This window comes from Euprymna scolopes, chromosome 16 (assembly GCF_053919585.1).
Source record: "Euprymna scolopes isolate OS-2025 chromosome 16, ASM5391958v1, whole genome shotgun sequence".
Taxonomy (NCBI): Eukaryota; Metazoa; Mollusca; class Cephalopoda; order Sepiida; family Sepiolidae; genus Euprymna; species Euprymna scolopes.
Window position 1 is genome coordinate 141,885,203 of NC_136497.1, and position 17,318 is coordinate 141,902,520.

Below are 17,318 nucleotides of genomic sequence, written 5' to 3' on the forward strand. Positions count from 1 at the left end.
TAAACCTAAAGAAACCATAGTTAATAGATGTCCTATGTACCTACGTCTATGTCTGTGCAACGGTGTTATTTTGCATCGAATCCACTATATTGTCGTCCATTTGCAAAGCTGTTCTCCCACCACCACCACCACCATAATAATTCTATTATATATTTATTTATTTATTTAAATGTAGTTGCAGTGCGCACTATGTTGGGCGAACATCGCAAAGATTTCCGTTTGAAACAACATGTACCATCAAAGATTCGTTATGCAAACTTTTCGCCCTCGGATGTTCCGAATAATACGCATGGTTCTGCGATTTGCGAGCACCTTATAAATAACCATGCGTGTGTCACGAATTTCAGTACTCGCCCTTTTATTTAAAAATTCTAGAGACTATTTTTATTAAGTCTTTGAGACATTCTCTTTGCAAATAAAAAGAAAACCTTTTAGGACTTAATTTGGTCTCTATGCAATTTTCCCCCGTTTATTTTTCACTTTTTTTCCGCCATATTCAATTCGTATTTTCCTCGATTTAGCTCTATTGAGCGGGGAAGGAAACCTGATTAGCTAACTTTTATTTTCATTTTTTATTTTTTAAATCATCACGTTGATTCGTCTGTATTTAGCCATTATTAAATTCTGTAACCCCCGAAAGATTTTCATATAATATATATATATATATATATATATATATATATATATATATTAATTAAGCATAGGAATGGAAAGTTTACCAGACAAAACAAGTATAAATATTAATATTTATATAGTACCTATTTACAATGCCTCCCGACGGGACAGAGTTAGACACCAGGGTCGTTTTTAACGTGGAGAAAAGGTACAAAAATAAAAATTGTCTCAGTCGTGGAGAATTTCTCCTCCACTGAAAGAGAACAAGAAATAGAAGTGCAGCATCTGAAGAACAGATGGTATTTATTTGCTCCCCCACCGAGCAAATTAGGCACAAGGCCAATTTTTAATGTGAGGAGTGAAGGGAGGGGGAAGGGCAAAGGGGACCAGCTCCCGAGAGGTGGGAAATGGGAGCTGGTTAAAGGTCAGGCATGGGGGGTTGCCCCCACATCTGGTCTTTGCTAGTCATAGCTAGTCATTGCTTGCAGTATCTGCCGGAACAGATGGTATTTATTTGCTCCCCCACCGAGCAAATTAGGCACAAGGCCGATTTTTAATGTGAGGAGTGAAGGGAGGGGGAAGGGAAAAAGGGGACCAGCTCCCGAGAGGTGGGAAATGGGAGCTGGTTAAAGGTCAGGCATGTGGGGTTGCCCCCACATCTGGTCTTTGCTAGTCATAGCTTGCAGTATCTGCCGGAACAGATGGTGTTTATTTGCTCCCCCACCGAGCAAATTAGGCACAAGGCCGATTTTTAATGTGAGGAGTGAAGGGAGGGGGAAGGGAAAAAGGGGACCAGCTCCCGAGAGGTGGGAAATGGGAGCTGGTTAAAGGTCAGGCATGTGGGGTTGCCCCCACATCTGGTCTTTGCTAGTCATAGCTTGCAGTATCTGCCGGAACAGATGGTGTTTATTTGCTCCCCCACCGAGCAAATTAGGCACAAGGCCGATTTTTAATGTGAGGAGTGAAGGGAGGGGGAAGGGAAAAATGGGACCAGCCCCCGAGAGGTGGGAAATGGGAGCTTGTTAATGGTCAGGCATGTGGGGTTGCCCCCACATCTGGTCTTTGCTAGTCATAGCTAGTCATAGCTTGCAGCATCTGCCGGAACAGATGGTATTTATTTGCTCCCCCACAGAGCAAATTAGGCACAAGGCCGTTTTTAATGTGAGGTAAAAACCAGCTCCCCTAAAAGTAGGCAAAAAGGGGGCACTCTGGTTACCAAAAATAATAATTGTCCCAGTATAGAGGGTTTCCCCTCCATTGACTGGTACAAATCATCTTAAGTGCAGTATCTGCCGGAACAGATGGTATTTATCTGCTCCCCCACTGAGCAAATTAGGCACAAGGCCGTTTTTAATGTGAGGTAAAAACCAGCTCCCCTCAAAGTAGGCAAAAATGGGGCACTCTGGTTACCAAAAATAATAATTGTCCCAGTATAGAGGGTTTCCCCTCCATTGACTGGTACAAATTATCTGAAGTGCAGCATCTGCCGGAACAGATGGTATTTATTTGCTCCCCCACTGAGCAAATTAGGCACAAGGCCGATTTTTAAAGTGAGGAGTGAAGGGGAAATGGGGACCAACTCCCCGGGGAGTAGGGGAGCTGGATTATGACAATTGGTATGAAGGGTTGCCCCTACATTGACCAAGGTCTTATATGTGGAGTTGCCCCCACATCTGGTCTTTGCTTGCAGTATCTGCCGGAACAGATGGTATTTATTTGCTCCCCCACTGAGCAAATTAGACACAAGGCCGTTTTTAATGTGAGGTAAAAACCAGCTCCCCTAAAAGTAGGCAAAAAGGGGGCACTCTGGTTACCAAAAATAATAATTGTCCCAGTATAGAGGGTTTCCCCTCCATTGACTGGTACAAATTATCTTAAGTGCAGTATCTGCCGGAACAGATGGTATTTATTTGCTCCCCCACCGAAAACAATTAGGCACAAGGCCGATTTTTAATGTGAGGAGTGAAGGGAGGGGGAAGGGAAAAAGGGGACCAGCTCCCGAGAGGTGGGAAATGGGAGCTGGTTAAAGGTCAGGCATGTGGGGTTGCCCCCACATCCGGTCTTTGCTAGTCATAGCTAGTCATAGCCAGTCATAGCTTGCAGTATCTGCCGGAACAGATGGTATTTATTTGCTCCCCCACTGAGCAAATTAGGCACAAGGCCGATTTTTAAAGTGAGGAGTGAAGGGGAAATGGGGACCAACTCCCCGGGGAGTAGGAGAGCTGGATTATGACAATTGGTATGAAGGGTTGCCCCTACATTGACCAAGGTCTTATATGTGGAGTTGCCCCCACATATGGTCTTTGCTTGCAGTATCTGCCGGAACAGATGGTATTTATTTGCTCCCCCACTGAGCAAATTAGGCACAAGGCCGTTTTTAATGTGAGGTAAAAACCAGCTCCCCTAAAAGGGGTCACTCATGTTACCAAAAATAATAATTGTCCCAGTATAGAGGGTCTCCCCTCCACTGACTGGTACAAACCATCCCAAGTGCAGCATCTGCCGGAACAGATACTACACTTTGATCCTGGCCCGAAGGCCAAGGAGTAATCCAAACCAAATAAACATATCAATGCAAGCACAATAAAAAATAGTGATTGTCATAAGAAAAATAAATCAAAGCGTAAATTTATTGTTCGACAGAATATCCCAAAACAATTTTATTAAAAAATACTTAATCCGCAGAGTTTCAAAGAATGCTGTTCTTCTCTTCAGAAAAGAAAAGGATATTAGCAAATTTCTAAGACTTTGCAGGTTATGGCATTAGATGAAACAGGACTTTATGATATTTAGTTATATAATACAAAGACATGTTGTAATATGTTTATATCGGTTATAAAATATAAAAATGGGGAAACAAACCGAATATTGGAAGTTCAGAATGCTTATAGACTTAATAATAAATACAAGAAGCGAGGAAAAGTGTGTTTATTTTATAGTCTGAATTTCAATGTCGGTAAAATCCAATTTAGCTGGAAAAGATACGCGATATAGCTTGAAGGAATCCTATAACAAGCGAATTCTGAGCAATTTACTCATATCTTTCTTTCCTCTAAAGAGAAGAATGGCATTCTTTGAAACTCGGTATACTAGGGCTTTTTTTTTTGTAAATATTATTTTAAGTAGTCTGTCGAACAATAAATTTACTTGTAAATTTTTAGATATCGTCTGAATTTCCTTTCTCTCTCTCTCTCTCTCTCTCTCTCTCTCTATATATATATATATATATATATATATATATATATATATATATATATATATATATATATATTCACGGGAAATCACCTTTTTCTTTACCACATTGCCTCTGCTTCACTATTTGTTACCAAGTAAGATGTATGACTTACTTGTAGTTCCATAAAATACTTTTGCATGCAAAATCCGATTCCGCATTTTGCTAAATCTTACCCTCTGGTGATAAGGAAAGTATATCTTCGAAACTCCGCGGATTAAGGACTATCCGCTTATTTTAACTTCCTTTTTAACATTAAATATGTTTTAACTCTTTTTCAAGGTGTTTTTAACATGTTTTATTAACTACTTGTTGTTATATATATAAATATGTGTGTGTGTCTCTCTCTCTCTCCCTCTCTCTCTCTCTCTCTCTGTGCGTGTGTGTGTCTGTGTGTGTGTGTGTGTGTGTGTGTGTGTGTGTGTGTGTGCATAGATTACTTTTTAAAAATAAAAAAAAAATATCATATACATCCAAATAAATTATGGGCGGCTTTCTAAGTAATTAAAAACGAGCTTTAACCGTATTATCGTTAAAAAATCAACAATATATATATATATATATATATATATATATATATATATATATATATATCGAGGTTAAAATTAGCTTTTCAAATAGCAAAGAATTAAATGAAACCAATTTTACTTCGACCGAACGTCACCAGAACTTGTGAAATTGGATTAGAATGTCGTCCTGGTGAAACTCGCTTAATACAACCAACCAAGCTAAGTGGGGCTCTCTCCAAACCTAACTAATCCCCAGCAGCACTTTACACACAACTCCCACAAACAAACAGAGAAAAAGTTGTTTGAACGTGGGCTGATTAAATCGAAACAGACTGATTTCTCTTTGTTTTGGCGGGAATCTCAGAGATTCATTTACGGCGAAAATAGTACAACTTTGATTTCCTTTCGATTTCGAAAATTGTGTATGTCTTGCTGCGTGGGGGTCAACACGAGGAGAGACATAGGTTTTCGCATCTCCCCGTTTTCTTAGCGTTTCTCTCTTTTCTCGGTGTTTGTATTTGTCAAGTGGCAGTTTAGTAGTCAGGTCACGGAACACGTATTATCTGATCACGAATTGAACGGCTTCTTCATTCAATTAATATGCATGAACATGAAATGCATTTTTTCTCTCTTTATTGCTTGGATCATTCGGACTAATCTTCTCATTTTCACTATGACGGCAATTTCAAATAATAACTCAAATAATGCAAAGCTAATAATATATATGAACCAAATGAATTAATTCCCAAATTCTGAGAAGCCACTATATGTACATTAAAAACACAATGCATGTTTGAATGTCGAAAACACGCCTGACGAAGGGAGGAAATCCTGAAATATAGCACCACAGACACACCACGTGGGCGTCTGACACAAGGAAGAGCTACCTATACGTAAGATATTGTATAAACACACACACATACACACACGAACACACACACACGCATATATATATATATATATATATATATATTTATATATACCGCATAATCACACACATATACACACACACACGGCGTCATAACGTTGACACACCGGTTCCCGTCAGATCACCGAAGTTAAGCAACGTTGACCTGGCCATTACTAAAATGGGTGACCAATTTGGGAAGTCCAGGTGCTGTATTTAGGAGGACGTCGACACCTCCCTGCAAATATTGCAAAAACCTAACGTCGTCATGTTCCCTAACGGGGATACACATGTGACTGGGGACCACTTGTGAATTTCATACTCCCATGAAACTTCCTCCTTCGGAGGAAGCTGGTTAAACTCGAATAAGGTTGGTGCTGACTACACATATATATATTATTATTATTATTATTATTATTATTATTATTATTATTATTATTATTACCGACAACAACAATAATAATAATATCCTTCGGAGGAAGCCGGTTAAACCCGAATAGGGTTGGTGCTGACTGCACACACACACACACACACACACACACACACACATATATTATTATTATTATTATTATTATTATTATTATTATTATTATTATTATTACCGACAACAATAATAATAATATCCTTCCCGTCCCAAGACTGGTTTTAAATATTGACGAGTATAAAACCAACTTAAATCAAAAATCAATGAAAATGAAAATCCTGCTAAACACGAGTTAAAACTTCCTTGTAATTGTTATTTAAACCGTATCACCTGGGGCGTAAAAATACGCTTAAATATGATATTTTAATTTGTCCAGATTTCGTATATATTATTATAGAATCGTGATTTCAAAAGTATTAAAGAAAAAGTAGTTAAGTGCCATCAGCTAGAATCGAAACCGAAATTGTAGCATTCAAAGCAAAGTTGTTGTTGTTGTTCTTGTTGTTGTTGTTGTTGTTGTTGTTGTTAATGATGTACGACACAATCACGTTTACACACCGGTTATGGTTAGATTGACGAAGTTAAGCAAAGTTTCACTTGGTCAGTAATAAAATGGGTGACCATTGTGATTAATACCAGGTGCTGTATGTGTTTTTTTTTTTATCTCACCTTGTTTTCAGTCGTTCTGGATTTCTCGTGTTGCCACTGGAATCAATCAGTGCAACTCAAAATAACAATCTGATAATAAAACCTCGCTAGATAATTAGATGTTTGCCTTTCACTTAGGAATAACCAAAATTCACAGAGAACAAGGTCTGGACAATAGGAAAGGTAAGGTACTGTCTTGATAACCATCTTGGTCAAATAGTTTGTGACAAGGATGGGGTATTTTTGAGATAAATTTCATGCAAATCTTTCTTATCTTCAGTTTCTCGCGAATAATTGTGTGCACAGTTCCCACATTGACATCAAACTGAGCATTTATTCTTTCTATAAACCTACGGCGGTCCTTATCCATGAAATTCTTTATTTGGCGAATCAATTCTGGTGTTCTGACTTCCTTACTCCTCCCACACATTTTATCCTCCCTCACAGACTCCCTGATTTCCTTGAATCTTTGAAGCCACTCGAAAACTGATGCTGGATTCAAGATGGTCCGAAAGCAGTCTAAAGTATTTCATGCGTTTCTGTTGCATTTTTTTCATTTCGTTCTTCTAACGTGTCTTCACGTCCAGATTACATTTTTTTAATTTATCAAGTTGTGGCCATCAGGCTATAGTAGGGTGTATTCTAATTCCTGCTGTAGCTGTTAATTTGAATCTGAAATCACAATCATTGGTCAATCAGCTCAAAAGACGTATAGTAATAACTTACTGAATTTTTTCAAGAGTCTATGAAAATTTAAAATTTTTTAAGAGTCTACGACAATTTTTAATTTTTTCAAAAGTCTATGACAATTTTAAATTTTTTCAAAAGTCTATGACAATTTTAAATTTTTTCAAAAGTCTATGACAATTTTAAATTTTTTCAAGTGTCTATTACAATTTTAAATTTTTTCAAAAGTCTATGACAATTTTAAGTTTTTTTTAAGAGTCTATGACAATTTTAAATTTTTTCAAGAGTCTATGACAATTTTAAATTTTTTCAAGAGTCTATGACAATTTTAAGTTTTTTTAAGAGTCTATGACAATTTTAAATTTTTTCAAGAGTCTATGACAATTTTAAATTTTTTCAAGAGTCTAAGACAATTTTAAATTTTTTTAAGAGTCTATGACAGTTTTAAATTTTTTTAAGAGTCTATGACAATTTTAAATTTTTTCAAGAGTCTATGACAATTTTAAATGCTTGCGCAAAAAAGGTCTGGAAACTTATTAAAGGAACCTCGTAGAATATCGATTATATTCCGATCAATAAAACCAAAATCAAAGAATCGACGCGTTTTAGCGATCTTTATTTTCATCCGTGTTGATCTCATCTTAAAAGCAATCAACTAAATTGTTGCTTTATTTTCACAAAGTGATACCAGGAAATGTAACAATGGATCAAAGTGAAAGACAATTCGAAGAAATCTGGTGCCGGACATTCGGAGAGACGATGTTTGGTGTCAGTAAAATTCCGAACTCCTCACATCTAAAAGATTGCATGTCTTGCGGCGAGGATCAGTTTCACATCAATTTAATTAAAATGGATGAAGAGGAACATCATCCCTTGAAAATGAATCTGCAGTTGTTTGCATTTGTTATTTTTATTTTTTTCCCTTTTGTCAACTTTCATCACAGACTTTAAACTATCTCCTCGTAGCAGACTTATTTTCAAATATCGTTTTTTTTATTTTATCTAATCGAGCACTAACTAAAACTAACTAACTAAAATACAACAGTTTAAAGTCATTGTTGGCTTGTTGCCCCTTGATTTAAAATGAGGATAACAGTCCTCAAAAAAAATCCTTGCGGCATAATGCAGTAATTGGGGCGCTTTTCTATTACTTGACAATTATCTAAGAAATAAAAAATCCATTTTATGTCTATTGATTTTTTTGCAGACTGTTATCCTTATTTTAAGTCAAGTGGCAACATTCCCATTTAGCAGACACAGGATTTGGAAAATATTTTTAAAATTACAAAAAAGATGGTAAAAATGTGATTTTTCTTAAGTTTTTGATTATCAAAAAACGCTAATCCGCGCTCGAGAACGCTTAGCCGTCTAAGTGCAACACACATATACTTGTGATAGAATGCAGTAATTGGGATACTTGTCATTTGTCTAAGAGGAAAAACTCCATTTTATGTGCATTCATTTTTTTTTGCGAACTGTTATCCTCATCTTCATAGTTGTTGTTGATTCACCACGTTTCGGCCAACTCATCCTCTGGCCTTCTTCAGATGGTTAACTGCGATAGGATAGGAATGTCGAGTGTCGTAACTGTATCTCAAGTAATTAATGTTTTCTATAGTTGTTATCTCACGACGTTTTAGTCAAGTAATCCTCTGACCTGCTTTGAGCAGGATTGAAACCGCTATGTTCAGGCAACACCTGGAATCGTAAAGACACAGCGCCTCTATCCACTGCGCCACATTTTTTCTTTAAGTCGTCGTGGATCTAAGGGAAATAACTCCATGTTACTCGTTCATTTTGTTCATACGATAATTTATGTCGCTGAAACCAACGTAGTTATAAAAAACAAATACGCGAATCTACTTTTTAAAATATAAATCTTAAAAACCGAGGAATAAAAACATTACGAAAGAAAAGTTAATGACAAAAGTGTATTTTGTACGAGGGGTGTGCAATAAGTAATACCCCTGACTCACTTTCCATAGCAGTAGAGCAACGAAACTTGGAACAGTTATTAGTCATTCTCTACATAGGAACCATCCAGAGTTATGCATTTCTCCCATCTTTAATGCAGCTCTGGAGACCGTTTTTGTAAAACACCCCAGGTTGGTCTTCCAACAACGACGTGACTTCAGAAATCAGGCTGCATCATCTGTGAAACGCTTTCCTTTAAAAAACAACTTCATGGCTGGGAAGAGGTGAAAGTCAGAGGATGCAAGGTCATCAACATCGGTGTTCTGACTTCCTTGCTTCTCCTACATCTCTCATTATGAGGGCTATGACAACAGCATATTCTTTTCATTATTTTAACTCTCGAGTATATATCCGACACAGTTAGACACAGTTGATCAACCGAGAACAACATCACTCTATATAAAAGCATATATCAACGGATACACACTCTAGAATCAAAACAATTAAAATAATATGCTGTTGTCCTCGCTCCACTCATCATTCCTCACAGACTCCTTGCCTGTCTTGGATCTCTTATGCCACTCAAAAACTGATGTTCAATCCATGCAAGATGGCCCAAAACAGTCTGAAGCATTCCATACGTTTCTGTGGCATTTTTCAAAGTTTAAAACAGAATTTTGTTGCATATCGTTCTACTAAAGTGTCCTCGCGTCCAGATTGCACATTTGAAACTCACCAGCAGTAACAATAAGACTTTATTAGGATGTATTCTAATTCATGATGTAGCTGTTCATTTGAACCTGAATTCATAAAAATCGATCAGTCATCTCGTAAGATGTATAGCAATAACATGCTGAAACTTATTGCAGGCACCTCATAACGTTAGCTTTACTAATGATATAATAACACAAAACATTTAAGAAAACATCTCAACAGTGTGGGTCGTATGTTTTATTTTAATTTACCAGATTACTCTGTGTTTGTCAGCGTGATTCGGTAAATTGGAACAATGATAGCCTTATTGGCTATTGTCAAGAACACTGACGATCATTAATATATAAAACTATTTATATATAAAAGCACCTTGTGTGTGTTTGTGTGTGCGTGTTTGTGTGTGCGTGTTTGTGTGTGTTCGTGTTTGCCTGTGTGTGTTTGTGTGTGTGTTTGTGTTTATTTTGTTTGTCTGCGTGTGTTTGCGTGTGTGTCTGTGTGTGTGTTTGTGTGTGTTTGTGTGTTTGTTTATGCGTTTGTGTATGTGTTTGTGTGTGTGTGTTTGTGTGTGTGTTTGTTTGTGTGTGTTTGTGTTTGTTGTGTTTGTGTGTGTGTTTGTGTGTGTGTTTGTTTATGCGTTTGTGTGTGTGTTTGTGTGCGTGTTTGCTTGTGCGTGTTTTGTTTGTGTGTGTTTGTGTTTGTGTGTGTGTGTGTGAGAGAGAGAGAGATAGAGAGAGAGTTCCTTCTGCTAAAATTCATGAGCGATTTTCATGAACTTTTAGAAAAATATAAATTATGTGTATGGGAGTGTTCTTGGATATGTTTGTATCGGAATCTCTCTAATAAGAATCGAAAATCGTTAATCGATAATTGAAAAGATCTTATTAAAACAAGGGAAAATGATCAAACTTAGCACCTTATAAAGCCTAACATCAGGTGAATCTAATAAGTTTTATCATTGCACAAGTAGAAGAGCCCGGTGTATAAAATCAACAGACAGGGCGCGTTCAAAATTAAATGTTTCTCTTTGAGACAAAATTCAACCATGATACTTGACTTATGCATTTAAAGCTTTGTTTCAAGCCATTATATAAAAATAATTTTATAGAATCAACAGTATGTTCTCCAAAGTGCAATGTAGACTACAATTTATTGTGGACTAAGTAACTAAAGCAAGGTACGTGAAGCTTCTTCGCAGTGCATTGCACTGGGTCACCAACCAAAGCAAGCAATAAATTAATTTGATTGGAAAATGTTAAATTTCACTGATTCCGACGACAATAAAAGCTTAGTGTGAAACATTGGGGCAACGTCGGGTCTCCTTGCTAGTTGCCTATAAAAACTACACTATAACGAAGGAAGAAAATGAAACACTAAAGGGGCGTACATATTAAACTGGAAATAAATGAAACCTTGAAGAATATTAGGGTCATCAGCTAGCAAGTGCTACCTTAACACAAACTTTTGTAAATAGAAAATCGCGGAAGCCATAACTAAACGACAAAACGACTATAAGTTTACATAAAAAAAATTAAGTCATTTTTAGCGAAGAAATGTTCAATTGGGAAAGTTTATACACACTTAATACAAAACTAGTAAAACCCATGGAAATTCTACAGCGGACTCTTTCATCTGCAATATAATGAGGTTGGCATTCTGTGGAAATGGATACGCACTGATATTATTTTAGCACTTTTGTTAAAACTTCAAAAGTATTTATATAAGCTAGCAGCGATGCCCGGCATAGTCCTGTCGTAAAACACACTTATATATTACTAATTTTTTATGCCGTATCCCGAAGGTTCTACTGCCGAAAAAAAAAAACTTGTGAAAAATTCTTAGTAAAATTATTTATTACAAGAAATGAAATCTCATAACAATTAAACAACAGTCACTCGGAAGAAAAAAGATGTAAGCATAACACACAAAAAAGACACACGCTATCGTATTAATATATACTAATATTAATATAAGAATGTTTAATATATTTCTGAAAATATTCGAAGCATTCTGATAGCTTAGCGAATGAACGCAAACCGCGGTAATTATTATGTTTGTTTTTTGTTTTTTTTTGTTTTTTTTTTACTTTTAATATTCTCTAATCCAATAAAATTACACATAGTTTTATTGTTCTCTTTGGGTTCGTAAATAAAATTATTTCATTTTTGGAGTTAGCAAAAAAAAAATTGAACATATTTCCAGTTTAAGGAAACGTTCATTGCGTCTGTCTAACGTTATTAAATGCGAGATTGTGGAATTCAATTTGTGAGTGTTTTCATATTCCGTGCGATATTCGACTTGTCATTTCGAGCTAAATAGATTTCGCCGACGCGTGTGGTGCACACGAGACTTCCTCTTTCACAATAACCACGGTTTTTACAAAACTAACTCGTTCCATGGAAGAGCCGCCTCTTTCAAACAAGAAAACTTACCTATAAACAAACAGAATTGATGAATAAGTACATCTGTGGTTCGGGGGAAGAGGTTGGTTTGCGGATTTAGAGCTCAATCCATAATCTGGTTAGTGTGGTTTTCGTGTGAGATGCTGAATGATAGATTCGATAAATATATTCCCTGTAATCCACTCTTTATCTCTCCTCTCACAGACTCTCTCTTCCTTCTCTGTGTGTCTCTCCTCTCTTTCGCTTTGGTTTTGTTGTTTCCTCTCGTTCTGCCGCACGCACACACACACACACACACTCTCTCTCTCTCTCTCTCTCTCTCTCTCTCTCTCTCTCTCTCTCTATCTATCTATCTATCTATCTATCTCCCCTATCTCTCTCTCTCCCGATCTGTCTCTCTCTCATTTTGGGTAATTTGTCTATCTATCTCTTTCTCTATCAAACCCCCTCTCACCCATTCACTACTCGCTTTCTCTTCCTCTCTTTCTCTCTCTCTCTCTCTCTCTTTCGGAGCTCTCTCTCTCTCTGCCTATTCCTTTCTCTATCTCAATCCCTCTCACTCACTCCTATTACTCCGTTTCTCTCTCTCTCTCTCTTTCTATTTAAGAACTTTCTCTCTCTGCTTACTCTTTCTCTATCTCACTCCTTTTCACTCATCCTCATTACTCGATTTATCTCTCTCTCCCTCTCCCTCTCTCTCTCTCTCTCTGTCCCTTTCCTTCTTAAAATACACACACGATCTATCTATCTCTTTCTTTCTCTCTCTTTCTTTCTGTCCCTTTCTCTCTCCCTCTCCCTCTCTCTTTATATATATATATATATCGCCTTTATTCCCCCTTTCTCTCTCTCTTACACACACACACACACACACACACACATACTATCCTTTTTCCCCTCTACCTCTATTTCCTTTCTTACTCGTATTATGCGGCTCTTATTCTGTCTCCGCTCCTCTCTATGCAGACACCTTTATTCATGTCCTTTATCCTGACACGCTTTTTCTTGCGCATTGCCTCTCTTTCTTTTTTCTTATTTTCCTACCATTCTTTATCCTTTTCTCATCGTTAAATACTTTGATTTGAAGGACGGATTTTAAGTAGAGACGCATTTTCGGAATATCGCACCCCCCACCGCCCTCTCTTTCTCTCTCTCTCTCTCTCTCTCTCTCTCTCTCTCTCTCTCTCTCTCTCTCTCTCTCTCTCGCTCTCCCATTCTATGTTTTAATCTTTCTTATCTCTCCCTATTTTTTTCTTTCGGTGTTCTTCTCTTTGTTCCATATCTCACTCGCTATCCATTTCTCTCTCTCTCTCCCTCTCTCTCTCTCTCTCTTTCTCTTTCTCAGTACTAGGACTACGACAACAGCATATTTTTCCATTGTTTTGACTCTTGAGTATATATCCGTTAATATCATATTTTTTATATAGACTGATGTTGTTCCCGGTTGATTGACAGTCTCTTACTGTATCGAATATATAGCCGAGAGTCAAAATAATGAAAAGAATATGCTGTTGTCATAGGCCTACTCATTATTCGCTTTCTCTCTCTCCTTTTGGACACTCTTTTTGCCTATCTCTTACTCTATCTCACTCCCACTCACTTGCGCTCATTACATGTCCTCTCTCTCTCTCTCTCTCTCTCTCTCTTTATCTATCTATCTATCTATCCATCTCTCTCTCTCTTTATCTATCTATCTATCTATCTATCCGTCTATCTCTCTCTCTCTCTCTCTCTCTCTCTCTCTATATATATATATATATATATATATATATATATACAAGCAAAAATACCCGTCGTTGACTGGGTTCAAAAACAGCTTACAGAAAATGGACTCTGATTTATGAAAGTATGATAGGTTATGAAAAAGAACGGTTGTAAAGAGATAGCTTCGAATTTAGAGGTATCAAAACCAAAGAAAAATATGGTGAAAGTAAAAATAAAATAAATAAACCCCATAATTTATTATACCATACCTGTTCACACTGAAACACTTATCACAATATTCTGTGGATCTATATTAAAAAACCTTGTTAAACTTTGTGACATATTTCCATTCTACGGAGGTCAAGCGCGAACGAACACCCCATAATTTTATTATACCATATTTCTTCAAACTGAAACATAATTATCAAAGTATACTTACGCAGATAGATATGAAAAGTCTTTATTAAAAGCTGTGCCTATTTCCATTCTATGGAGGCCAGGCGCGAACACAGATCCCACAATTTTATTATACCATCCCTATTTAAGTTAAAACATACTTATCAAAGTATTCTTATGTACATCTATATCAAAAACACTTGTAAACGTTTTTTTTTTAATTCTTACATTTTTTTATTTCCATACTTTGTGGACCAGGCGTGAACGCAGACCCCCAAAATTTTAATGAACCACCGTTCTGCCAGATCAAACATACCCATTCCTGTGTCTTGATACATCTATCATTATATGTAATCAGTTTTTTAAATAGTCAACCATACGGGAGCCTATTCGTGACCACACACACACACACACACACACACACACACACACACACACACACACAGCAGTCAGCTTTATACTATAGATATTGTCCTTCTTTTCATTTATCAACTCTCTCTATGTCCTTCTCAAATGTCACCTTTCATGTTTTATGCTTTGTCATCGCAAAACACCTTGATTTAATGAAAAAGAAAGTTACGCAGCTTCGGAATATCGACTGTTGTACCCCCCCTCTCTCTCTCTCTCTCTCTCTCTCTCTCTTTCTCTCTCTCTCTATTCCTTTATCTATCTTTCTCTCTTTCTTGCTCTCTTTTTCTCTCTCATTCTTTCTTCCTCTCTTTCTATTTCCATGTCTCAATATTTCTCCATTTATCTCACACTGTGTCTTTCACTTTTCATCGCTTTCTCTCTATATATGGTCTTTCCTTCGTTCCATATTTCTATCGCTAACATTTTTCTGTCTTTTGCACTTTCGCTCTCCATTCCTCTCTCTCTCTCTCTCTCTCTCTCTCTCTCTCTCTCTCTCTCTCTCTCTCTCTTTATCTTATTCTTTCGCTCTCTCTTATTATTCACTCTCTCTTTCTTTTTCTCTCTCTTTCTTCAGATTCGGAAATGTCTACCTCTTTCTCTATTTCACTTTCTCTCACTCGCTCTCATTACTCACTTTTCGCTCTTTTTCCCTCTGTCTCTCTCTCTCTCTCTTATTCTATTCGCCCTTTTCATTCTTTACTTACACACACCCTCTCTCTCTCTCTCTCTCTCTCTCTCTCTCTCTCTCTGTCTTGTTCTCTCTCTCTATCTCTTTATCACTCTATCTCTATCTCTCTCTCTCTGTATATATATATATATATATATATATATATATATATATATATATTTATATATGGGAAAGTTCCTTTCCCAGAACTGCCTGCCATTAGATCACTGTTTCGCTGGCCTGCTTCCCGCTTGAATACAACATGGTAGCCTTCAAATCTAATGTAAACAAGTTCCTGTTTAGCCGTCCCCATAAGTAATCAAATTCTACCCAATTTATACCATAAGTGATTACTACACCGCCACCTACATTCACTAACCCTTTTCCTCGAGTGGCATTCGAGCCTTGATAAATGATGACCCAGGTAAATACACACACACATACATACAAACACACACACATATATATATATATATATATATATATATATATATATATATATATATATATATATGGTCCTTCTTTTCCTCAACACCCCTCTCTCTATATCCTTCTCAAATACTACCTCACATTCTTATCGCTAAACCCCTTGATTTAATTATGCGTCTTAAGAAAAACACATCTTGCGAATGTTCATTGTTGCGTTCCTCTCTATCTCTCTCTCTCTCTTTCTCTCTCTCTCTTTACCTCTGTCTCTCTCTCTCACTCTCACTCTCTCTCCCTCTCTCTCTCTCTCTCTCTCTCTGTTTTTCTCTCATTCGCTCTTCCTTTCTCTTTGCACAGGTTGGAACGATAAAATTGCCACCCTAGAAAAGACGGCATGATTCCGTTTCTGTTTGATGAAAAACAGTTTTCTATTTTTTTTTTTTTTTTTGCCCATCTACCAGTTGACCAGTTGTGTACAAATCCCGAGAGCTATAGGAGTCTTCTATAACATCTGAAAGTGACACAATGTTCAGTTAGTGAGATCAGAGATGCATCGCTGTCTACCGATCCAAGCTATGACAACCAGAGCATTGCCAGCACCCTCAAAATGTATCGCTGCTTTGACACAGATTACAGCTGACGTGCCCAGGGTGATGAAAGTTTCCGGCTACGGTTATGGTCTTTTGTGTGCTTTCAAGTGAGGGCCACATCACGCTATCTTACATCTTTGAAGTCAACACAAAAGTGTACCTCGATATGTTGAAGATTGTGGTACAACCAGATGGCCACTGGTAGACATTGGGTGTGGCAGCATGACTCGGTACCGGCTCACAAGTTACAAGGGGACCCAGGCTTGGCTTCAGAAGAAATGCTACGACTTTGTACTCTTCTCTCACTGGTCCGCCCTCCCCCAATCTGATCCCGCTGGATTACATCGTTTAGTCATACGTCTAGCACCAACGTGACTTCCTCCAACACCAAAGCCAGCCTGATCCCCGCATTCCAGCGAGTATTTGCCAAGCTCTCGCCGGCGCTTGTGGAAAAGGCATCCTCCCAGATCCGGACCCGTTCGAGGCGGCGACTGAGGCTGAAGGCGGCTACATTGAATAGATGTCAGCTGTACTACATAATCAAGTAACCTGAATTGATTTTTTTTTTCAATGGAAGTTTTAAAATAAAACTGTGGTATTGTTTTCTTTAGGGCGACAAATTTATCGTTCCATCCTCTTTCTGTTTCTCTCTTTCTTACGCTCGTTCTTTCTTTTTCTTTCTTTGTCTCTTTCTCAGTATGTATCACTCTCTCTTTTTCATTTGCTCGCTTTGTTCTTTTCTTCCACATGCCTCGTTTCTCTGTGCACACGAATGTATTGCAGTCAAATTAGCCAACAGCGAAAATAGATAAATGAATTAAGGTACACAAAAGAAAATCGGATTATCTTTTAAGTTGCGTCCATTTAATCTATGCGTTTAGAGATTAATGCATTGTTTCACACTGAAGCGTGACAGACAAAAGGAAATAACTATCAATAATTTCAACATAACAGATAAATTGTAAACTTAACTTGTTTTTGTTTTGTTTTTATTTGTTATTTTTACAAGGGATCCATTACTTATCAAGGCCGTAAGGTCGATGGATGATAAGATTTAATGCATGTAAGGCGGCTATGT